Consider the following 25,532-nt stretch of genomic DNA (forward strand, 5'->3'; position numbering starts at 1 on the left):
GGTAGTTTGAGCATTCTTTGGTATTGCCTTTCTTTGGGGTTAGAATGAAAACTGACCTTTTCCAGTCCTGTGGCCACTGCTGAGTTTTCCAAATTTGCTGACATATTGAGTACAGCACTTTCACAGCCTGATCTTTTAGAATTTGAAATAGCTCAATGGGAATTCCATCACCTCCACTAGCTTTGTTCATAGTGATGCTTTCTAAGGCCCGCTTGACTTCACGTTCCAGGATGTCTGGCTCTAGGTCAGTGATCACACCATCGTGATTATCTGGGTTGTGAAGATCTATTTTGTACAGTTCTTCACTTAACTATTACCTAACATTTATTCTCTGTCTCCTTCAACGAGAATGTACGTTCCATGAGAGCAGCTCTTTGCTTGCTCCACAGCCCCTATTTCCTGTGACCAGAACACCCCCTGCACATAGTAGAAGGAATTAGGAGGTTCACTTCCAAAGAAGAGGCTTTTGGCCTAGAAAATGCTTTTTCCTAGAACTCTCTTAAGGAGGAGTATTTTCAGCCTGTCACTTGCTTGTATTCACTTTCAAGACCACTCTAGGTGGGAGAGGGTACAGTTGGTAGTGGTATTCTAATTTTTCTAGAAAGTTGTGGGTTTGGGTCATTTTTAATTGCATTACTTTCAGATCATTTGCTCTGTTTTTCTATTTCCAACTTTTTATTTTTATAAATTCAAAATCTGCAGAAAAATTTCCAGAATAGTTCAGTGAACACCCATATGACTTTCACTTCGATGTGCCACTTGCTACTGTTTGGTCACACTTGCTTTATCTCTCTCTATATATATATCAGTCAGTTCAGTGTAGCTTTGACTATACAGACCTTTGTCAGCAAAGTAAAGCCTCTGCTTTTTAATATGCTGTCTAGGTTGGTCATAGCTTTTCTCCAAAGTAACAAGCATCTTTTAATTTCATGGCTGCAGTCACCATCTGCAGTGATTTTGGAGTCCAAGAAAATAGTCTGTTACTTTCCATTATTTGCCCATCTATTTGCTGTGAAGTGATGGGACCAGATGCCATGGTCTTAGTTTTTTGAATGTTGAGTTTTAAGCCAACTTTTTCACTCTCCTCTTGCACTTTCATCAAGAGGCTCTTTAGTTCCTCTTCACTTTCTACCATAAGGGTGGTGTCATCTGCATATCTGAGGTTATTGATATTTTTCCTGGCAGTCTTGATTCCAACTTGTGATTTATCCAGTCAGATATTTCACATGATGTACTCTGCATATAATTTAAATAAGCAGGGTGACAATATACAGCCTTGACATACTCTTTTCTCAATTTTGAACCAGTCTGTTCTTCCATGTCTGATTCTAACTGTTGCTTCTTGACCTGCATACAAATTTCTCAGGAGGCTGGTAAGGTGATCTGGTATTCCCATCTCTAAAAATTTTTCACAGTTTATTGTGATCCACACAGTTAAAGGCTTAGTGTAATCAATGAAGTGGAAGTAGATGTTTTTCTGGAATTCTCTTGCTTTTGCCTAGCTTGGAGAATTTTGAGCATTACTTTGCTAGCAGGTGAGATGAGTACAATTGTGCAGTAGTTTGAGCATTCTTTGGCATTGCCTTTCTTTGGGATGGAATGATAATTGATCTTTTCCAGTCCTGTGGCCACTGCTGATTTTCCCAAATTTGCTGGCATATTGAGTGTAGCACTTTCACAGAATCATCTTTCAGGATTTGAAATAGCTCAACGAGAATTCCATCCCCTCCACTAGCTTTGTCTGTAGTGATGTTTCCTAAGGTCCACTTGACTTCCCACTCCAGGATGTCTGGCTCTAGGTGAGTGATCACACCATAGTGGTTATCTGGGTCATTAAGATATCTTTTGTTTTGTTCTTCTGTAGATTTTTGCCACCTCTTCTTAATATCTTCTGCTTTTCTTAGGTCCATACCTTTCCTTTATTATGCTCATCTTTGCATGAAATGTTCCCTTGGTATCTCTAATTTTCTTGAAGAGATCTCTAGTCTTTCCCATTCTATTGTTTTTCTCTATCTGTTTGCATTGATCACTTAGGAAGGCTTTCTTATCTTTCTTTGCTGTTGTTTGGAACTCTGCATTCAAATAGGTATATCTTTCCTTTTTTCCTTTGCCTTTAGCTTCTCTTCTTTTCTCAGCTATTTGTAAGGCCTCCTCAGACACCCATTTTGCCTTTTTGCATTTCTTTCTCTTGGGGATGGTTTTGATCACTGCCTTCTGTACAGTGTTAGGAACCTTTGTCCATATTTCTTCAGGCACTCTGTCAGATCTAATCCCTTGAATCTATTTGTCACTTCCACTGTATAATTGTAAGGGATTTGATTTAAGTTGTACCTGAGGGGTCTAGTGGTTTTCCCCACTTTCTTCAATTTAAGTCTGAATTTTGTAATAAGTCATTCATGATCTGAACCACAGTCAGCTCCTGGTATTGTTTTTGTTGACTGTATAGAGCTTCTCCATCTTTGGCTGCAAAGAATATAATCAATCTGATTTCGATATTGACCGTATGGTGATGTCCATGTGTAGAGTGTTGTTGGAAGAGGATGTTTGCTATGATCAGCACATTCTCTTGGCAGAAGTCTGTCAGCCTTTGCCCTGCTTCATTTTGTACTCCAAGGCAAAACTTCCCTTTTACTCCAGGTATCTCTTGACTTCCTACTTTTGCATTCCAGTCGTCTATGAAGAAAAGGACATCTTTTGTTTTGTTTTGTTTTATACACACACACACACACACACACACACACTATTACAGACCTCACTGTTTAAGAGGTCTGTACTGGAGACCTCTTTTAAATAGTACTAAAGAACTATTTAAGAATAAGCTGCAGATATGACCCATCACCTTTCAATACTTCAGTTTGTCTTCCCTAGAAAGGAGATACAGTTACCATATTCAGTAAAAGTAACATTGATACAGTATCATTAGCTAATATGCAGACCTGTCTCAGTAATGTCCTTTTCAACAGTAATATCCGTAAAAGAGCAAAAAGGAAGTCTCAATCCAGGAAAAAGTCTGGGATCACACATTCCATTTAGTTATCAAGCCCCTTTTGTCTTGCTCAGTTCTTCTTTGTCTTTCATAACAGTAACATCTTTGAAAAGTACAGGCCATTTGATTTATAAAATGTCCCTCAATGTGGGCTTATTTCTATTTCTTTATAATTAGAGTCAGGTTATAGATTTAGGGGGCAGGAATATCACGTAAGTGCTATTATATCCTTCTGCATGCATCACCTCAGCAGATACATATGTCAGGTGGTCCTGTTGTTGGTGATGTTAAACTTGATCACTTGATTAATGTAGTGTCCAGTAGAGTTCTCCTCTGTAAAAGTGCATTTTTCCTCTTGTAATATGTAAGTAGTATGTGGAGGGATACTGCTGCTATTGCTAAGTCGCTTCAGTCGTGTCCGACTCTGTGCGACCCCACAGACGGAAGCCCACCAGGCTCCCCCGTCCCTGGGATTCTCCAGGCAAGAACACTGGAGTGGGTTGCCATTTCTTCTCCAATGCATGAAAGTGAAAAGTCAAAGTGAAGTCGCTCAGTCGTGTCCGACTCTTAGCAACCCCATGGACTACGGCCCACCAGGCTCCTCCATCCATGGGATTTTCCAGGCAAGAGTACTGGAGTGGGGTGCCATTGCCTTCTCTGGAGGGATACTGCATCAGTGTGTAAATATCTTAGCACCCTGACAAACGTTTACTTCATGGCTTTAGGATTCCTGGAGATTCTTGCCTGAATCCACTATAATTTTGGTGGTTGCAAAATGGTAATTTTCTAACTCTTTCATTCTTTAGGTAGTTATAAAATGGCCTTCTTTTGGGCTTCCCTGCTGGCTCAATAGTAAAAAAAAAAAAAATCTGCCTGCCAATGCAGGAGACAAGGGTTCGATCCCCAGGAAGATTCCATGTGCCACAGAGTAACAAAGCCTGTGAGCCACACTGCTGAGCCTGTGCTCTAGAGCCCAGGAGCCCTAGAGCCTGTGCTCTGCACCTAGAAGCCACCGCAATGGGAGGCCCACACATTGCGAGGAAGATGAGCCCCTGCTCTCCGCAGCTAAAGAAAAGCCCACGCAGCAAAGACCCAGCACAGCCAAAAACATAAATAAAATTGTATTAAAAAATAAAAAATAGTAAAATGGCCTTCTTTTTAAAGAAGAACTTCCTCTTACCCATTCATCTGTTTGTTATAAATTTAGACTCATGGCTGCTTTTCTTTAAATTCAGTGTGTTATACTCCCCACTATCATTCATTTTGATGCTCAGATCATCCTAGACTTGGCCTTAACTACACTGATCCCTGGCATGTGGGGAGAAATGCCTAATCCCAGGGGTAAGAAATATTTTTCATCCAGTCACAGTGCTTCTGAAATTTTAATTGTGTCCAAATCACCTGAGGTCCCAGACTCTGCATTCCTCACAAGCTCCCTCATGGCACTGATGCTGACGGTTTCTGGGACTGTCAGCTGAAGGAGCAAAAGCATAGGAATCTGTAGGCAGATCTGGAAGACTTAAAACTGTCTTGCTCTTCCTGTATTTCCATGAAAAATTCCCCTCGTTAACATGAAAGAGACTGATCTTCTGAAGAGTGCATGAGCTCTGTGAGGCAGGGGGAGAGGAGAGGAGAGCTACACCCCTGTTACTCCATTCCCAGAAGTCAGGATGATAAGGAAAGCGCTGTTCCACCCACTCATCTTATTTGTGCATTTCCCTAGAAATCCTGCCACTTTAGGGTGCTGGCTTCAGCTGATTCTTGGGACCCTGGCAGGAGTGACAGCCTTAGTGGAGGGTGTCCCTGCTGGTGGTCTCTGTTAGTCAGATGGAACTTAGGTAGTTTAAACTGTCCTCATCCAAAAGTAAATGTTCTTTTTTTTTTCCTTTTCTTTGTCCCTCTGTTGGAGTTAAAAGCTTCCTGTCATTAGTAGATTTTGGTAGCTCTAAGTCAAATAATTTCCTTTTCCCCATTAAAAGCTATTTTTTGACAGATGGTTGTCGGCCCCTTGGCCACCTGCAGTTTGTGACCACTACATTCATAAAAATTCCAAGTGTTTGTGCTATTTCGTACTGTTTAATCATCCTGTTTACTCTGTTTACATCTTTATCAGCAAGTTTTTTTCCTAATGTAATTTCATTTACCCATCTGTCCTCTGGCTTTTATATTTCCCCTTCTTCATCCTATTAAGAACTGTTGGGCGGCGGGGTACAAAAAAAAAAAAAAAAAGAATTGATGGGATCTTCCCTACGGAAGAAGTGAACTTCACAAGCATGGGAATCCCTGTATGGTGGTCTTAGAGGACACATAACACATCAAAGGACATGTAATCTTGTCTGCTGAAGGTTTGTGTCCTCCAGCATTCTTGTGGTGAAGTCATATCTCCACTCACCAATATGATGGTGTTCAAAGGTGGCCCTTTGGGGCTTCCCTGGTGGCTCCTACAGTAAAGAATCTGCCTGTAATGTAGGAGACCTGGGTTTGATCCCTGGAGAAGGGAATGGCTCCCCACTCCAGTATTCTTGCCTGCAGAATTCCATGGACAGAGAAGCCTGGCAGGCTATAGTCCATGGGGTCGCATAGAGTCAAACATGACTGAGTGACTAACGCACACACAAGGTTAGACGAAGTGCTAAGGGTGGATCCCTTATGAAAGTGAAGTCGCTCAGTCGTGTCCGTCTCTTTGCAACCCAATGGACTATATCCTACTAGGCTCCTCTGTCCATGGGATTTTCCAGGCAAGAGTACTGGAGTGGGTTGCCATTTCCCTCTCCAGGGGATCTTCCCAACCCAGGGAACAAAGCCGGGTCTCCCGTGTTGCAGGCAGACTTACCATCTGAGCCACCAGGGAAGCCTTCATGATTATGCCTTTATAAGAATCATGTGAGCTTGATGCCTCTGTTCTGCTCTTGGCATATGTGACATTACAGTGGTGGTGGGCCACCTGCAAACTAGAGATGGCTCTGCTCTCACCAGCACCCAGGTATGGTGCCACCCTGACCTTGGACTTCCAACCTCCACAGCTGTGAGAAATAAGTTTCTGTCATTTATAAACCATCCCTTTTATACTCTTTTGTTCTAGCAGCCTGAACTGAGGTGCCTGCTGATGTCAAGTTATAAGCATCCTCGTTTAGCCAGGTCCCAGTCAGCCTTTGGTGAAGGCAATGGCACCCCACTCCAGTACTCTTGCCTGAAAAGTCCCACAGGCGGAGGAGCCTGGTGGGCTGCAGTCCATGGGGTCGCACAGAGTCGGACACGACTGAAGCAACTTAGCAGCAGCAGCAGCAGTCAGCCTTGGGGGAGTGAGTGAGTGAGTTTGGAATCAGTGTGCACGTGCCAAATCATTTAAGGGAGTTCAGAAGATCTACAAAATGAGTGTTTGTTTTTGTTTGTTTGAATCTCTACCATTTGTACCTTTTGCTGTTTCTCACAAGTCATCTCACAGATGATAATAGTAGTAGACTTCAGAAAAGCTTGGGCACCTTCTGACCTATGAATGATTTACGACTTCCTATGTCCCAGGGCTCTCCCTTAGCTTCCCTCCTTATCCCAGAAGGCTGGCCCTCACCTCCCTGCTGAGAGGTGCTTGGTCCTCTTCCCCTTATTGTATAGTATCTACCTGCTGCTCCAGCAGCTAAGTGCCAGAAAGTGCCCTTTTTCTTATGATTCATCCCATGGTCACAGCATTTACTCATGTGCTCCTTGAACTGCATGAAGTTGGTAGGGAGTTCGTCCTCCCCCTCTGAGTAATATATGTATTCCAGACGGGTGTTTAATATAGCTACACTGTATCTAAAAGCTAATCTGGCAGTCTCCTAGAAAGATGCATCAGCAAGTTGTTGTTGTTTAGTCACCAAGTTGTGTCTGACTCTTTTGCGACCTGGTGGACTGTAGCCCACCAGGCTCTTCTGTCCATAGAATTTTCCAGGCAAGAATACTGGAGTGGGTTGCCATTACCTTCTCCAGGGGATCTTCCTGATCAAGGGATTGAGCCCGAGTCTCTTGCATTGGCAGGCGGATTCTTTACTGCTGAGCCACATCAACAAGTAGATACCCTTTAAACAGTGTTCTTTTTTAGAGGTTGCCACCTGAAGATTTCTGCTATCAAGCTGTATAATTGGCTTAGCCCAGTAAGAGATGATTGTCCCACAGAGGCTCCTCATTGCCATAGAAGCACAGGGACATCGGAGCCTGCGGTCTGTGTGGGCCACTGTGAGGGGGCTCAGGGACGTGACTGTGGCTGGGTGCCAGGGCCCTGTGGAGAGCAGAGAGGCTGCCGCACTGCCTCGTGCTAGACACCTGGTACTGATTAGACCACACCTGCTCTCTGCTATTTGGTCCCTCCCTTTCTCTCTCTTGTGAGTTGCTCTTAAAAAAAAATTCACTGAAAGTCAGAAATGCTTCAGATTCTGACCCAGATGTCTGTGTATCTTTTTGACTTCTCAAAACTGTATTTGAATTCCGATGGTACTCAGAGAACAGGTTTCACCTCATTCAAATGTAAAAGAATAAATAGCTCATCCTGACACTGAAAAATTCTCAGACAGACGAGGTGCTTCAGAAAAACCTCTGCCAGACCACGGCGGCATCCTTGAAAGTGCCCCCAAAGAGTATTTAAAGGGCAGGTCCTAGGAAGTGTTTGTTACATAAATGAACCAGAGCCGAAAAGAATGGCAGCTGAGTGCATTTTATTTTCATTTGCCATCTTATCAGCCTTTTCAGAACATCATTTTGATTCCAACAAATTGGGATGCCTCATTCTGTTTCCAGTGCTGTGTTTGAACACTGCTCGAGTGTCAGTCCCTGGCTGTTTACACTCGCATATGCATGGACTGGTGATATCCAAACACAGAAATGCCTGCTTAGTTGGTGTGATCAGCTGGGGAAATAGGTTGTCCAGTTGAGGAATACTCTGGATGTTATGTGCGCCTTAACTTTTACCCCAGAAGTCTTGAGGTGATGGCCCAAGTGTCACGACGGTGTGCCGCGTTCATTTTACCTACAGTATTCTGGGAGATTGTCATACATTCCGCCAGCATGATTGAGCATCTGCTCAGCTCACAGACATGTGCTGGGTCCTGGGTGTCCCTGACTCCAGGGTGTTTGTTGCCTGACCTGGTAGACTGGATAAACACCAAACAAACATCAGTACTCATCCTGAACTCTTTTAGTATTCAGGTGCACAGAGCTCCAGCAGTTCTCAGAGCAGAGGCACTCAAAAGAGGTGGGAAGGCTGGAAAAAGGAATAGTTTGAGAAGATGTAGAATTTCAGTTGGCCTTCCTGGAGGGTGAGAAGGAGGAAATAGAGCATTCCATGTGGTGGGCAGTGCTATAAATAAGCCAGGGTTAGGGGCTGGTTTTCACATTGTGTTTGCGGGACGGTGAGAAGTCCGCTTGAGCTGTGGAGGAGAGGTGCTGTGTTGGAGAGTGGAACTAGGGTGATGAAGCTTGTCTGGTTCTGGGCCCCAGAAGCACTGTGCTTATACAGAGCCAAGGGGTCTGGAAGGTTGTCCAGTAGCACAGGGGCTGTCCTAGAACTGCCCTGCTGGTCCCACACCTGCTTCCATCCATCGTGTGCTGTATGGTCCTGATTGTCATGCAAGCTCTGTGTGCCATGGCTTCATCTGTTAAACGAGGCCATGAGTTTATTTATCTCACAGGGTCGCTGTTAAGAAATAGGAGAATCATAAAGCACTTAGCACAGTGCTGAGTACTTGGGAGTGCTCATTACATCATTCTTTGTTGAGCAAGGAGACAACTAGTGGCTTTAGAAAGCTGATTCGGGTTGAGTGACATTTGAGGAGGGTTCATGGAGTTGCCTTTTGCCTAGATGGAGTCTGAGATAGGATTTTAAAGGTGTTACTAAAATTCTAGCCTTTGCGTACAAGAAGGCATATGAATGTATGGAGGATGACGTGTTAAGTGAGGCCATTCTGTTTTCACCGCCATCTCCATTCCACAGATTTTTAGGAAAGATCATGCTTGGCAGTCACTCAGAAATGACTGGGTCAGAGTAAGTGGCAGTGTCCCATAACAGCACAGAACACTCTTATGCTGGTCAGAGGAAATGAATTATTGGACCAGAAGTAACTGGAAGTTTATTTGCTTTTTTTCCCTCCTTCTTGGTTAATATTTTATACTGTGTACCCAGAGGCTGCTGTACTGACAGGGATGAGATAGAGAACTGAATAATCAAAATGGAAAGTAACTGTGAATATCCCTAAAAGAATTGTACTGTCTAACTGCAGCGACTCATGCATGCTACTTCTGTCTGCTTTTATGCTTTGGGTGGGTAAGATCATGGAAGGCAGATCCCTATATAATGACAACAATTCTATTTCATACCTTTTCTTGAAGCTTTTCTTTGAACTATAAAAAATGTAGCTGAAAGTCAGCTGAATTCATTGATGTAGTAGGAAGTTTGCTTTTTTTTTTTCTAAGCTTGATGTGGTCTCTCTTTGTAAAAATATGAAAAAAAAAGTTGCACTTCAGTCCTGTCTTCGTGGTAGAAACTATATGAAAAAACCTACAGCATGAACATTGCACCTCATGAAGAAACGGCATCTTCAGAGCAGAACACTACAAACACTCACATTCTTGTTTCGCACAACACTTTACCTCCAGACAAGTGCTGCTTGTCTGTTTTTTTATTCTAAATATTATAGATATTAGCATATGTGGTAGAGAGTGTTCTTAGGTGCAATTCAAAGGGTTTCCAGGATCAGGGTTTACAAATGCCAGTAGCCATGGTATAGCGCTCCAAATATAATGCAAGACGTCAACTGACACCACCAGTTGCAAATCAGTCTTGATGATATTTGTGTCTAATGAAACATGAGATAATCAGTTAAAAGTGAATATGACTCTAATGTTTGAAGAAATACATCTCCTTAGTTCCTAGCTTATGCAGTCCTTAAAATATACCATGCATATGGGTGAGTGCATATTTGTATGTGATTTGTACTTAGTCGCTCAGTCATGTCCAACTCTTTGCCACCTTATGGACTATAGCCCGCCAGGCTCCTCTGTCCATGGGATTATCCAGGCAAGCATACTGGAGTGGGTTGCCATGCCCTCCTCCAAGGGATCTTCCCAACCCAAGGATCCAACCCAGGTCTCCCACATTGCAGGCGAATTCTTTACCGTCTGAGCCACCAGGGAAGTCCACATATATGTATACATGTATGTTAATGTATATATGTATAAAGTAATCTCTGTAACTGTGTGGCTATATGTAGTACAAATTAGTTCTATGCCAGATATTGTAAGTATTAATCTATGTCAGATTCCTTTGAACTGATCCAAAAGAATATCTCGAGTTAAGTACAATATAACTCAGTTTTAAAATAACCATTTTGGCTTATACACTTGGGAAATTACATTAATAATAATATGAATGGGGATTCACTACCCTTCCCTTAGCTTTCTCTCAGCTCCATTCATACACCACATGTTTCTCCACACGTGTTAGCCTTTTGGTGAGTCCATTCATCTGTTTTTCCATCATGGCTGTCTGCAAATCAGTACTGCCAGAAATACAGTATCCAGTTCAACTGGATTCTCAGTACTGGGTTAAAAATCCTTCTATCTGTGCCTGAACAAATTCTCTCTCATTTCCTGTAGCCATCATCTTAAATGTGATCAGTGTCCTTAACTTCTTGAACCCGGTGGTAGCTGAGTTATAGTCCCCTCTGGTGGAAACATCCCTGGAGAGAATTTCCCCTCCCCTGAAACGTGCCATTCAGGTGCCACTGCTCCAGTCTCTGCATCCCTCGTCACATGACCATCTTCTCTCTGTGCATCTGTGTCTTCATGTGATGTTCTCCCTGTCTGTCTGTCTCCTCTTCTTATAAGAACACACTGCCACTGCTGCTGCTAAGTCGCTTCAGTCGTCTCTGACTCTGTGCGACCCCATAGACAGCAGCTCACCAGGCTCCCCCATCCCTGGGTTTCTCAAAGCAAAAGCCCCACTGCTCTAGTATGACCTCATTGTACTTGGTGATACCTTCAAAGACCTTTTCTGACCGGAAAATGTCAGTTTTCATTCCAATCCCAAAGAAAGGCAATGCCAAAGAATGTTCAAACTACTGCACAATTGCACTCATCTCACACACTAGCAAAGTAATGCTGAAAATTCTCCAAGCCAGGCTTAAATAGTATGTGAACCATGAACTTCCAGATGCTCAAGCTGGATTTAGAAAAGGCAGAGGAACCAGAGATCAAATTGCCAACATCCGTTGGATCAGAGAAAAAGCAAGAGAGTTCCCGAAAAATACCTACTTTTGTTTTATTGACTATGCCAGAGCCTCTGACTGTGTGGAGCACAACAAACTGTGGAAAATTCTTAAAGATATGGGAATACCAGACCACCTGACCTGCCTCCTGAGAAATCTGTATGCAGGTCAAGAAGCAACAGTTAGAACTGGACGTGGAGCAAAAGACTGGTTCCAGACTGGGAAAGGAGTACATCAGGGTTGTATATTGTCAATCTTCTAATTTAACATATTCAGAATACATCATGTAAAATGCTGGGTTGGATGAAGCACAAGCTGGAATCAAGATTCCTGGGAGAAATATCAATCAGATCAGATCAGATCAGATCAGTTGCTCAGTCGTGTCTGACTCTTTTCGACCCCATGAATCACAGCATGCCAGGCCTCCCTGTCCATCACCAACTCCTGGAGTTCACTGAGACTCACGTCCATCGAGTCAGTGATGCCATCCAGCCATCTCATCCTCTGTCACCCCCTTCTCCTCCTGCCCCCAATCCCTCCCAGCATCAGAGTCTTTTCCAATGAGTCAATTCTTCGCATGAGGTGGCCAAAGCACTGGAGTTTCAGCTTTAGCATCATTCCTTCCAAAGAAATCCCAGGGCTGATCTCCTTCAGAATGGACTGGTTGGATTTCCTTGCAGTCCAAGGGACGCTCAAGAGTCTTCTCCAACACCACAGTTCAAAAGCATCAATTCTTCGGTGCTCAGCCTTCTTCACAGTCCAACTCTCACATCCATACATGACCACAGGAAAAACCATAGCCTTGACTAGATGGACCTTTGTTGGCAAAGTAATGTCTCTGCTTTTGAATATGCTATCTAGGTTGGTCATGACTTTCCTTCCAAGGAGTAAGCGTCTTTTAATTTCATGGCTGCAGTCACCATCTATAATGATTTTGGAGCCCAGAAAAATAAAGTCTGACCCTTTTTCCACTGTTTCCCCATCTATTTCCCATGAAGTGGTGGGACCAGATGCCATGATCTTCATTTTCTGAATGTTGAGCTTTAAGCCAACTTTCTCACTCTCCTCTTTCACTTTCATCAAGAGGCTTTTTAGTTCCTCTTCACTTTCTGCCATAAGGGTGGTGTCATCTGCATATCTGAGGTTATTGATATTTCTCCCGTCAATCTTGATTCCAGCTTGTTTTTTCCAGTCCAGCATTTCTCATGATGTACTCTGCATAGAAGTTAAATAAATAGGATGACAATATATAGCCTTGACGATCTCCTTTTCCTATTTGGAACCAGTCTGTTGTTCTATGTCCAGTTCTAACTGTTGCTTCCTGACCTGCATACAGATTTCTCAAGAGGCAGGTCAGGTGGTCTGGTATTCCCATCTTTCAGAATTTTCCACAGTTTATTGTGATCCACACAGTCAAAGGCTTTGGCATAGTCAATAAAGCAGAAATAGATGTTTTTCTGGAACTCTCTTGCTTTTTCCATTATCCAGTGGATGTTGGCAATTTGATCTCTGGTTCCTCTGCCTTTTCTAAAACCAGCTTGAACATCAGGAAGTTCACGGTTCACATACTGCTGAAGCCTGGCTTGGAGAATTTTGAGCATTACTTTACTAGTGTGTGAGATGAGTGCAATTGTGCGGTAGTTTGAGCATTCTTTGGCATTGCCTTTCTTTAGGATTGGAATGAAAACTGACCTTTTCCAGTCCTGTGGCCACTGCTGAGTTTTCCAAATTCGCTGGCATATTGAGTGCAGCACTTTCACAGCATCATCTTTCAGGATTTGGAATAGCTCAACTGGAATTCCATCACCTCCACTAGATTTGTTCGTAGTGATGCTTTCTAAGGCCCACTTGACTTCACACCTCACATTACACCACCCTTATGGCAGAAAGCAAAGAAGAACTAAAGAACCTCTTGATGAAAATGAAAGAGGAGAGTGAAAACATTGGCTTAAAATTCAACATAGAGAAAACTAAGACCATAGCATCCGGTCCCATCACTTCATGGCAAATAGATGGGGAAACAACAGAAAACAGTGACAGACTTTATTTTCTTGGGCTCCACAGTCACTGCTGATGGTGACTGCAGCCTTGAAATCAAAAGATGCTTGCTCCTTGGAAGAAAAGTTATGACCAACCTAGACAGCATATTAAAAAGCAGAGACATTACTTTCCTGACAGAGGTTCGTCTAGTCAAAGCTATGGTTTTTCCAGTGGTCATGTGTGGATGTGAGAGTTGGACTATGAAGAATTGATGTTTTTGAACTGTGGTGTTGGAGGGGACTCTCATGGTGTTGGAGGAGACTCTTGAGAGTCCCTTGGACTGCAAGGAGATGCAACCAGTCCATCCTAAAGGAAATGAGTCCTGACTATTCATTAGAAGAACTGATGCTAAAGCTGAGACTCCAGGACTTTGGCCACCTGATGCGAAGAACTGACTCATTTGAAGAGCCCCTGATGCTGGGAAAGATTGAAGGCGGGAGGAGAAGAGGACGACAGAGGATGAGATGGTTGGATGGCATCACAGACTCGATGGACATAAGTTTGAGCAAGATCCGGGAGTTGGTGATGGACATGGAAGCTTGGTGTGCTGCAGTCCATGGGGTCACAAAGAGGTGGACACAACTGAGCGATTGAACTGAACTGAGTCATATTAAATTAAGAACCCCGCTACTCTAGTTCGTCATTGTACTTGGTGATACTTTCAAAGACCTTTTCTCCAAATTAAGTCACATTCACAGAAAAATATAAAAGTAGAGAGTTTTATATTTGTATTTTTTATGTGCATATTTTGGGGCATACAATTCAACCCTTAGCAGGCATTTAGAAGAAATCTGTGCAGATATATAACATGTAATATTTAACCCTTAATGTGGAATATTTAAATAATGAGGTTAATGAGTAAAGTATAAAAGTGAGAAATATTCACATTGTTGTTGAGTATGGATATTATAAATATCAACTTTTAAAAGTTAAATTCTATGTATCCGGTTTTATTAATGACTGGTGTTTATTGTTGGATACTTCTGAAGTTAACTAACTTATATAATGACTTCATACAAGTATTCATGCCTGTGCTAATAAATTCAGTTTCTAATTACAGAAATTGTTTCTTCTGCCAGTAGAAGTGAGTACTTCACTTAAAACTTCAGACTTCACTGGTAAAGAGGGTTAAAGAACAAATTGTTCAGGAACTCCACTGTAAAGGAAATGGTGACATGCTAATTTATAATCATCATATTCCAATTAACTTCCTTGTCAATATTCATGATAAGTATCATCCTCTGAAATTTTAAGAAGTGAAACACCATTGTAAGTTGTTCAAATCAAGAACAATTCTTGACAAAATTTACCTCTTAAAAGCATAAGCAAATACATGTAATTACATCTCTTCCTTGGACTTTGCAGTGTTCTTAGTTTGGTAAATTAAAATGCCAGCATTCACATGATCTAATGTCAAAACATCCCCTTTTGTAATTCTACAATGTAGGGAGTGAATGGTGCTCAGTCTTGATGACTCGTGTGAAAAGTACTTTGCAACTCTTTCCCCCATTCACGGATCCTTCTTGATTTACGTGCAACACTTGTCCAGAAATCTTCAGGGGGGCGAGTATCCTCAGTACTCAGGCTGTGTAAATTTCTCTGTTTAGCATCTGTAGAAATGGAAGCATCTCTCCTCTCCTTAGGCTGTGAGGCCAGATCTAGTTCCCATAGACACAGTATCCTGATTTCAAATGTCGTGTCTCTCGTTGCAGCTGTTGTCCTTCAAAGGTCTATGGAGATGGGAAGGTGAATGCTCACCATCCTGTCATTCAGGGATCCTTCTGAGACCAGGGTCCAGGCTACTGAGGCTGGAGATGACATGTACACACACTCTGGCATGCTTCCCCAGGTCAGGCCAGCTCGCAGCTTTGTCCATCAGTGCAAGCAGAAAGCTTACCCCTCGAAATCCAGTGTTTTGTCTTAGATCAGCACCCTAGAATCCCAGGTAGAATGGGGAAATCCTTTCTCTTTAAATGCCACCATGACTGTTTGGTGCTTTGAAGTCAGAGGTGAGGGACTAAGCCCTGCTCTTTGGCAAACAGGAGAGAATGTTTTTGTTTAATATTCTTCTTCTCTTTGTTGGTAAACTTTCTCCATCATGACTAAGGAGAAATATCAGATTATGCAAATCTTTACAAAGAAGAATAAAAGATTGTTTCTAACTCTCCTGCTGTTTGATGATGATAATAGTGATGAGGATGACTCCCTTCTGGTAGTTTAGCCACTGTATCCTACTCATTCCTGGAAAATAGAAAGCGGAAAGTTTGATTTAAGATGTTGCACTAAAACCATTTTGGTTTGAGACTGTCATCAAAAGCTTATTGAAACTATAGAAGTTTTCAACCTTGGGATATAGGGAACTTTTTAGTTGGTATTATCTATTCGTGGAGCCTTGCAGACTACAGTCCATAGCGTTGCAAAAGAGCTGGACACAACTTAGTGACTAAACAACAATGGCAAAATGCAGGGTCACAGAGATGTTCTGTGGGTAAGGAGCTGGCAGACTGTAGCCCGAGGGCTACATCTGGCTAACTGCCTGTTTCTTAAATAAAGTTTCATTGGAAGATAGCTACATCCATTTGTTTACATACCGTCTTTGGCAGCCTTTGCCCTGTATGGGCAGAGTTATGTGGTTGTGACAGAAATCACATGGCCCACAAGGCCTAAAATGTTCCCTCCTGACCCATTACAGATGCAGTTCGCTCTAGGTAATGCTCCCAAATTGTATAACCGTTATTAAAGATCTTCAAGGCCAATTAGAGATGATGCATCCCAAGTCTAAAGTGGTTTTATAGATGGATCATGAAGTGAGCCATTGATTATGGCTCATGAAGTGAGTTGCCAAGGGTCTTACTGTTTGCTGGTGACATCTTTTTCCTTTTTTAAAAAAGGAAGATTTTTATTCCCAAAACTTTTAAAACATTATGATAAAATAAACATAATGCAAATTTTACCATTCAGTCTTTTTTAAGTGTACAGTTCCATGGCATTAAGAACATTCATATTATTGTACTGCCATTACCACTGTCCATCTCTGAAACTTTTTCCATCTTGGGATCCCAAACTGGAATTCTGTACCCATTAAATAACCTTTTGTTCCCATTGCTGCCCATCCACCCAGCTCCAAGCCTTAGGCAACCCCTATTCTACTTTCTGTCTCTTTACATTTGACTACTTCTCTTCTTGAACTATCAAGAACAACTTATCACCGCCTCTGAGACTGGTAAAGGGTTTATCACCGTGAAGTCCTTTGTGACTAGCTTATCCATAACTTTTTAATTGAAAGAACTGTGCTTTACAGAAACTGGAAAATCCTAGCATTTTTCCTGACTGATTCACTACCGCTTGTCTTAGACCAGGTAACCTGATCGACTTAATATCCGAGAGTATACCCAGGTCACTCTGTTGAAGTTTTACATAAAACTCTGTAGTGCTGTGTACATCCTGTTTCTTGAGTTCATCTTGATGAGTAAGTTAAGCCATGATTTCCATCTTTTACCCATTTACCACTTAGAGAGTAATCTTACTTTAAAGTTCTTGCAGGAGGAGGAGGGGCACTGGGCAGGAAAGAGGCGACTCAGTGTTGCCTCCATGCGCTCCTAAAAGCAAGCAAATTGTGGGAAGGCGTTTGTTTGAAGTATTTGTTTGTCATCGGGCCTTAAATTACATCCCATGGTTCATTGTTTCATCCAGATAGGAAATTCTTAAAGTTAATTCAGTAAATGTTTGTTAGCTTTACTTATATCATCTCATATATAATCTCACATATATCATCTCATATATAATGCATAAGTGTGCATTACTTATATCATCTCATTAATCCTCATAAAAACTCCTCAGAGTTACATACTTCTGTTATATCCATTTAAGTGGTGAGGAAACTGAGTCCGAAAACAGTTCTTTGCTCTCAAACATAGAGCTAGTATGAGATTGTGCCAGAATTTCAACACAGGCAGTTGGTTGCGAAGTCAGAATTCATTTATCTGTTTGTATATTCCTTCATCCTTTCCCTCCATTCAACATGTTCAACAAATATTTAGTGAGAGTCTGTTATGTTTTAGACTTTTTTTTTTTTGGCCACACAGCATGGCATGTGGGATCTTAACTTTGACCGGGGATTGAACCGTGCCCCTGGCAGTGGAAGCAAAGAATCTGAACCAACCTGGTCTAAGCACTGAACTGCCAGGGAAGTCCCATGTTGTTTTAGACTTGATTCAAGGCATACAGCAGTAATGGTAAAGTGCTGGCCCTCGTGGGGTTATGCTCTGTTAACTGTTTTCCGTGCAGCCACCTTGTCTTCTCATTCATCATCTGATCAAAGACGCTTTGATACTGGTACCTTTTTCAGCTTCTCGTTTAGAAGGTATCAAAGGAAGGTTTGATGACCGGCAGGAATTTTTCCGCTCATCTGGGAGAACTCCTTTCAACAGACAAACTAAGGAACCATTGAAGACAAATAGTGTCTCTCTCTTGTTGAACTATCAAGAACAACTTATCACAGCCGCTGAGACTGTTCTAGGGTTTGTCACCCTGAAGGTCATGAGTTAAGAATGCCTATCTAATACTATGGCTAATCCGCTCCCCGCTTGCCCCACTTTAATTTAGGCCAGTTTTCTTTTAGCATTTCCACAAACCTGTCCAAACAGTAATCAGTATCTTAGCCATTAAGTCTTTGAGTAGTCGAATACAGTATGAAGACTAATTTGCCTTTTGTTTTCAAAAGGGTTTTTTGTATTTTGTCCAAGATGGAATTGTGAAGCCCAAGCAAGAGGGTTGTCTTTGTTTTTTTTGACATCCTCCTCTTTCAGATCTACTTTCCTACTCCTGCTGCCTCCCCGGCCTCCCAGCCAGCAGAGTGTTACAGTTTTATAGTTCAGTTCAACTCAGTTGCTCAGTCGTGTCTGACTCTTTGCGACCCCATGAACTGCAGCACACCAGGCTTCCCTGCCCATCACCATCTCACAGAGCTTGCTCAAACTCATGTCCATTGAGGCAGTGATGCCATCCAACCATCTCACCCTCTGTCGTCCCTTACTACCTTGAATCTTTCCCAGCATCAGGGTCTTTTTCAGTGAATCAGTTCACATCAGGGGGCCAAAGGATTCGAGCTTCAGCTTCAGCATCAGTCCTTCCAATGAATATTCAGGGTTGATTTGCTTTTGGATTGAATGGTTTGATCTCCTTGCAGTGCAAGAGACTCTCAAGAGTCTTCAACACCACAGTTACCCTGCTAAAGTGTTAGCTCTTAACCAGAGATTCATGCCCTTCCTGTGTGTTCTCCCTGCCTGCAGACTGAGAGTCCTACTAATCCTTGTTAGCTGAGAACAGGTAGCTGGAGATGGTTCATAAGGGCTTAATTATGACCCTGGCCTGGAATATTTGCCCTTTAATGGAAAACATTTTTTGCTACGCCTTCATTCCAGAGGAGTGAATAAAGATTTAACATACCCATTCTACAATGTTGAACTAACCCAAATTGCTAAGCATTTTTGTGGGACTAGTTTTCTTTGTACTACTTTGAATTGCTCGTGAAATATTTAAGTTTCCCCATCTTGTTTTGAAAAATTGAGTGTGTTGAGTATTGAATTCAGAGGAGGGAGTGCCTTCTGACCACCGCTTGCCTTAGTTTATTCTGTGTGTGGTTCCATTGCCCCGCCAGGAGTGTCTCATTCATTCTACAAACATTCTTGGGTACACTTACTGTCAGGACCTTTGATGGGTGGGACAGAATTACTAGGTACTGTTCATCTGCTGGTGGTCCACACCGTTCCTACTTAAACTTTACATTTTTGTAGTCCTTTACAGTTTACAATTTATAAAAAATTTTCTCACTTATTTGATCTTATATATGCTCATTATAGCAATGCACAAGTATAAAGAAAATCTTCCCTATACGCCAGTGGTTAAGATAATATTAGTCCCAGTTTTCATAGGAAGCAAATAAAGCCAAGGGAAGTTAAGAGATTTGCCCTTACTAAAAAACCAGGCTCTCTGGGTGCAGTATCCTTTCTTCTAAACCACAGCTACCTATAAAGTTAGGACTTTTTCAATTCACGTGCCTACTTTTCTCTGGTATGAATGTTCTGTCACTAAGTTTATATATTCCATTTGCCCCAATTGAATTTCATATCCTTTTTTTTTTTCTTGATAGAATATTATTCCCCTAACTTTTCCATAATCACTCCTAACTTAGAATCATCTACATTCAAATTTGATGACATATTCTAAGTTTCTGTATTTAGGTCCTTTGTCCATTTATGATCTTTGGGGATTTAATCTGACCTTTCAAAGTAACAGTTGTGATTCTATCCTGATGTTTTAAAAGATGGTAGCCCTGATGATTGGAGTAAATCCAGTTTTCACATACAGTCTGTACCCATTCTAGTTCCAACCTCTGTTCTTCCAGTTGAAGTAGAACTTGCTCCAGCCAACTGTTGACATCACAGTAAAGAAAATACAAACAGTTTTATCTGCCTCTCAAGGGTAAAAAAAGTAAATTTGGTTGGTTTGTCTCTTTAGCATAGTGTATCTGCTGCTGCTGCTGCTAAGTCACTTCAGTCGTGTCCGACTCTGTGCGACCCTAGAGACGGCAGCCCACCAAGCTCCCCTGTCCCTGGGATTCTCCAGGCAAGAACACTGGAGTGGGTTGCCATTTCCTTCTCCAATGCATGAAAGTGAAAAGTGAAAGTGAAGTCACTCAGTCGTGTCTGACTCTTTGCGACCCCATGGATGGCAGCCAACCAGGCTCCTCCATCTAACTAAAGCACTTTAAAATATTTATTTAGCAAGTTGCACAGTCTTTAGCAGACTGATCTTATCTCTATTCCTAATGCTATTTATCTGTACTCACTTTTAGTATTTTGACTTAATTCTCTTTTTGTCTCTGGCTTTCTCATTTATTTTTAATATCCATAGTTTTTGGTATTTTGCTTTACTATCACTATCTTTGTAACTGGCAAAATCTTAAGCATGTAGGGCTAGTTTTTGACCACCCATAGTATTTCCTCTTTTAACTGGAGATTTTGTCATTTGATTCTCTTTCATTTAACACTTTATTAGTAAATCAGGTGTCAGATCAGATCAGATCAGATCAGTCGCTCAGTCGTGTCCAACTCTTTTCGACCCCATGAATCACAGCACACCAGGCCTCCCTGTCCATCACCAACTCCCAGAGTTCACTGAGACTCACGTCCATCGAGTCAGTGATGCCATCCAGCCATCTCATCCTCTGTCACCCCCTTCTCCTCCTGCCCCCAATCCCTTCCAGCATCAGAGTCTTTTCCAATGAGTCAACTCTTCGCATGAGGTGGCCAAAGTACTGGAGTTTCAGCTTCAGCATCATTCCTTCCAAAGAAATCCCAGGACTGATCTCCTTCAGAATGGACTGGTTGGATCTCCTTGCAGTCCAAGGGACTCTCAAGAGTCTTCTCCAACACCACAGTTCAAAAGCATCAATTTTTCAGCGCTCAACCTTCTTCACAGTCCAACTCTCACATCCATACATGACCACAGGAAAAACCACAGCCTTGACTAGACGGACCTTTGTTGGCAAAGTAATGTCTCTGCTTTTGAATATACTATCTAGGTTGGTCATAACTTTCCTTCCAAGGAGTAAGCGTCTTTTAATTTCATGGCTGCAGTCTGTCACCATCTGTAGTGATTTTGGAGCCCAGAAAAATAAAGTCTGACACTGTTTCCACTGTTTCCCCATCTATTTTCCATGAAGTGGTGGGACCGGATGCCATGATCTTCATTTTCTGAATGTTGAGCTTTAAGCCAACTTTTTCACTCTCCTCTTTCACTTTCATCAAGAGGCTTTTTAGTTCCTCTTCACTTTCTGCCTAAGGGTGGTGTCATCTGCATATCTGAGGTTATTGATATTTCTCCCGGCAATCTTGATTCCAGCCTGTGTTTCTTCCAGTCCAGCATTTCTCATGATGTACTCTGCATATAAGTTAAATAAACAGCGTGACAATATACAGCCTTGACGAACTCCTTTTCCTATTTGGAACCAGTCTGTTGTTCCATGTCCAGTTCTAACTGTTGCTTCCTGACCTGCATACAAATTTCTCAAGAGGCAGGTCAGGTGGTCTGGTGTTCCCATCTCTTTCAGAATGTTCCACAGTTTATTGTGATCCACACCATCAAAGGCTTTGGTATAGTCAGTAAAGCAGAAATAGATGTTTTTCTGGAACTCTCTTGCTTTTTCCATGATCCAGCGGATGTTGGCCATTTGATCTCTGGTTCCTCTGCCTTTTCTAAAACCAGCTTGAACATCAGGAAGTTCACGGTTCACATACTGCTAAAGCCTGGCTTGGAGAATTTTGAGCATTACTTTACTAGCATGTGAGATGAGTGCAGTTGTGCGGTAGGTTGAGCATTCTTTGGCATTGCCTTTCTTTGGGATTGGAATGAAAACTGATGTATTACTCTATAATTGTTTCCTGTGCGTTAGTCTCTCTCTCTACTCCTTGGTGTGACTTTAATTAGTAGTTCTGGAGGGCAGTGATGAACAACATATCCTTTGTAAGGATCCCTTCAAGAAGAAATCTCCCTCCCCACAAATACACAGAATGTCTTAGAGTGTGTGCACTTACCCAGTTTTTCAGTCAATATTTATTTGAGTGATTGCTGTTTGTCACCCACTGTGCTAGGGATGCACAGTCAAGGGACAGATGCACAGGGCCAGCACACTAGCAGGAGGTTCAGACAAGCTAACCAGGTAATACAGTTCAGTGTAGAGCGGGGCTTGAGAGAAGAAGAGTGAGTCGTGTGTTCTCTCTCAGATATATATATATATATATATATATATATATATGCATGCTTCCCTTGTGGCTCAACTGGTAAAGAATCCGCCTGCAGTGTGGGAGACCTGCACACACACACACACACACACACACACACACACACACACACACAAGTTGGGCAGATTTAGCAAGGGTCAGGAGGGGACTGAGATGGGATTGGGACAGGATTCTTATTTGAAAGAATAAAGCTCATCCCTAGCTAGAGGGTAAAAAGGTTCATTATGGCTGCAGCATGGAGTTCAGTGTAGAGGCTGTAGAAGTAACAGGGTTATGGGATGGGCTTACTAGGTGTTTGGGCTTTATCTGAGGAACAAGGGATTTTTTTTTAAATCAGGGAGCAGCATGATCAAATTTTCAGTTGGAAAGGGTCCTCTGCTGTGCTACGGAGAATGGTTTGGCAGAGAAGAGCTGTAGGAAGACCGCTCAAGAGTTCATTGAAGTAATGACAGGTAGACATGATGGTGATCTGAACCAGGGTAGGTTAAGTGGAAGGATTCAAGAGACATTTAGCAGAGAGAGTCCTTGAGAGTTATTGATTACATTAAGAGAAAAAGATGGTGAAGGATGATGAGAAGTCCTTCAGTTCTGTGTTCCCTCCCATTCCTCCATCATTGACTTTAGGCAGTCATAGATTTTGAGCTGTAATATCCATGGCCATAAAATAAATACATTTAGACCCAATAGGACACTTCAAATTTTAATATTTTCTAAAATCTCTGTGGGATGACTTTTAGATTACAGAGTGTAGTTTTATGTCAGAGATATTCTATGTTCAAAGCTTAAATAGCATACTTAGGTATATAAAATAATTTGCAATAATGGAAAAGTCATCTTATTTAATATTTCAGGGAAATAAAGATGTAACTTTATTTTAAAAAATGTTATGCTGTTAAACATCTGTTCACTGATGCTATATTTATTAGGCAAGAAAGGAATGTTAACTTTTCAGTACAGAATTGCCCATCTATGGCCCAGCCTTAACTGAAATAAAAATCTATACTTAAAAATATAAAGTAATGAAAACATTTCTTAGGTATACAGATAGCCCCAGGTAGTTCCAAGGGTTGTCAGGAGCCAAGTTATTTGTGGTTTCCTGGAAGAGTCTGGATCAGTGATCAAGTGAAACAAGTTAGTGCTGTGTGATTTTTTCTGCTTTGATGGGAAATCACCACTGACCAGTTCACTCCTAAGTACACTGTATTCATTATTTCCCTTCCTCCTTTCATTTATAAAGTTTCTTTATTTCTTTTTTTAAAAGTTAATTTTTTTTTTAACCTACTGCTGCTGCTAAGTTGCTTCAGTCGTATCCGACTCTGTGCGACCCCATAGATGGCAGCCCACCAGGCTCCCCCATCCCTGGGATTCTCCAGGCAAGAACACTGGAGTGGGTTGCCATTTCCTTCTCCAATGCATGAAAGTGAAAAGTAAAAGTGAAGTTGCTCAGTCGTGTCCGACTCTTAGCGACCCCATGGACTGCAGCCCAACAGGCTCCTCCATCCATGGGATTTTCCAGGCAAGAGTACTGGAGTGGGGTGCCACTGCAGTCGGACACAACTGAAGCGACTTAGCAGCAGCAGTGTTGATAGCATCACCGACTCAATGCATATGAATTTGACAAACTCTGGGAGAGAGTGGAGGACGTGGGAACCTGGTGTGCTGCCCATGGGATTGTAAAGAGTTGGACACGACTTAGTGACTGAACAACACACTGTTGATCACCAATCACACTTACACTCCCAGGACTTCATTAAGTGTTATTCTTTAAAAATACATTTAAAACAGCTTCAGATGCAAATTAGGAAGATAGCAAGTCATAGTGCATATGTTGTAGTATTCATTATATACAATAGTATCTTCTACTTCTATTTTATTTTTATTTTATTTTATTTTATTTTGTTTTAAAAATACACTAGAAATAGGATGACTTTTCACATATCCATGTATTTAATTAGTTTTCAGGATGAACTATCTGCAGAGTAGTCCAGCAGCTGTAAAGTCATCTTACAGGACGTATATTCATTGCTATTGCCAGGACTTACTGAAGTTGATCCCAGCTTGGAAATTGGCATGTATACTTTTCCAAAGTGGTTCTTCTGAGGCATATGAAAATGTGGTCACTGAAAACTGTTTCAGAAAATCTGTTGCTCTTGCTATGATATTAAAATGGTAATTTTTAAAGGTTACGTTCACGCTACCTTAGTTTAATTATAAATTGGATATTTTGTAAAAGCTGTCTTGTCACTTGGTGTATTTTTGACCTGAAATGCATCTTTGAACATTTGTATGCTGCTAGACGAGTGGTCATCGGGTTCATTGGTTTGCCACTAAGCCATCTCCACTCTGGTAGGTAGTAAGTCAGGTCACTCGATTGGAGGTAAAGGAGATACTCTGCATTATTTCCCCGCCCCCAGTACTGTCAACTCCTTAGCTATCAGTGCTTTCACTTCTCCAGAAGCAAAAACGATGTATATTATGGCAGTACCTTTTCCTCTTTCTAACACGCAAGATTGGAAGTTGCCTTTGACAGATACCCTTTGGGATGTTCTTTTGAACTTTTGTTTTACTGGTGGATACAACACTGATTTGCCTGCTATTTTAGGATTACTGGATTTCAGTCTTCTAAGCAAGGAAGAACCAAGTCTAATTTATGTTTAGCAAACTACTGGTTTTAGTAGAAATTTATAAGTTTGTGGAATGCAAAATATTAGGATTGAATGACTTTGAGAAATCCTTTAGAGTATGCTTTTGAATCAATTTTTTTTTGCAATGAATGGCCTCTTGTAGTTCTCAAGTCCACTAGAAAGAGAACTGGGTCTTTTTGTTTGGAACCTTGCAAACAAAACTCTTTACCTTTCCAGTTACATCCCCACCCCTAGGGTTCTGCCACTTGCTTACAGTTGTCAGTGATCCTGATCTACACCCACTCCATCCCAAGAACCAAGTTCCTTGCGTGCTAAGTCGCTTCAGCTGTGTCCCACTCTTTGCGACCCATGGACTGTAGCCCACCAGGCTCCTCTAAATACTGAAATGGGTCGCCCTGCCCTCCTCCAGGGGATCCCTGACTCAGGGATCGAATCCACATCTCTCCTGTCTCCTGCATTGGCAGGTGGGTTCTTTACCACTAGCGCCACCTGAGAAGTCCACCAAGTTCCTTAGTGGTTCTTAAATAAGGTGCAAATCAATAGGTCTTGGTCCCCACCGTGGCCTGCTTGGGGCTGGTTTGGGAAAGACGCAGCTGAGTAGACAATTTCTCGCAGGGTGACTCATTCTCAACACTGACCATTGCTTGTAAACCCGCCAGGGAAAATATGCCAGACATTGTTATGATGAAAACAACTGGGAGGGGCTGTTGGTGAGGCGAAGAACAGATAGAATTTGCTCAAAGCTACCGGGAACCTGGGCGGGCGGGGCGGCCGTGGCACCTGCAAGGAGCGCGGGCCTGCGGGCGTGGCCTGCGGGGGCGTG

General features: G+C 42.1%; 1 protein-coding gene across 13 annotated transcripts in view; it reads left to right on the forward strand.

Annotated features, from left to right (window-relative positions):
- Nucleotides 1-25,532, forward strand: part of PCGF5 (polycomb group ring finger 5) — a 122,551-nt gene that overhangs the window by 38,473 nt on the left and 58,546 nt on the right. The gene's annotated exons all lie outside the window — the stretch shown is intronic.

The sequence above is a fragment of the Bos grunniens genome, chromosome 26, assembly GCF_055505025.1.
Source record: "Bos grunniens cultivar Pamir isolate PY7600 chromosome 26, Bosgru_T2T1.0, whole genome shotgun sequence".
Taxonomy (NCBI): Eukaryota; Metazoa; Chordata; class Mammalia; order Artiodactyla; family Bovidae; genus Bos; species Bos grunniens.